Raw genomic sequence first — 758 nt, 5'->3', positions numbered from 1 at the left:
ACATTTAGTGTTTGGACGAGTGGGGGTGTCAATGAATTGAATGAGATTGAATTGAAAAACATTTTTTTAATTCCTCAGACACTGGATAGTGTAGATAGACACTGTTCCTTGCTCCCTGGGTTACCTTATGACGTTTCCTAGTCTTGCTCCCTGAGTTTCTTTGGATTCTCTTCTTGCCTTAAGGTCAATTACTGTCATTCTCTCTATAATCATATACCACTTACCTGATCACCCTGGTCCACTCTGTCACCCTGGAATCCTCTGGTTGTCAACCCTCCATTCTATGAAAGAAAGGAGAGGCAAGAAATATGACTAATCATATTCCTGGACATGAACAATCTATTTCAAGAAACCATACTCACCCTATCTCCTCTCCTGCAGCTTCCTCCAGTGCTCCTGTGATTCACTTATTGTAAATAAACACGTTTTCTCAGTTGCTTGGTCTCTCATGTCTCAGTTAAGAACTCTGTGTATCTTGTTCATTATTAAAATGCGATATAAGTTGTCAGTCTTAGTAAGATGTTTGTTTATGAAATTGTTTGTTCTCCTGAACATCATTTCTTGTTTTATCAGGGCTGTTTTTTGTTTTCTACCACATCTAATTATGGTGATTGATTTCTAATAGTAATTTTCACTTTCGTAACGAAATTTATAAGATAAATTTAGTCTTGTTTGGATGCGTAATTTGTTATAGTATAGAATCCCCAGTTATTAACAGAGTTCTCATTATTAATTCAATTCAATTCAGTTTATTTCTA

This window comes from Nematolebias whitei, chromosome 10 (genome assembly GCF_014905685.2).
Source record: "Nematolebias whitei isolate Nwh7 chromosome 10, NemWhi1, whole genome shotgun sequence".
Taxonomy (NCBI): Eukaryota; Metazoa; Chordata; class Actinopteri; order Cyprinodontiformes; family Rivulidae; genus Nematolebias; species Nematolebias whitei.
The sequence above is the reverse complement of the archived record's forward strand: the minus strand, read 5'-3'. Positions refer to the sequence as shown.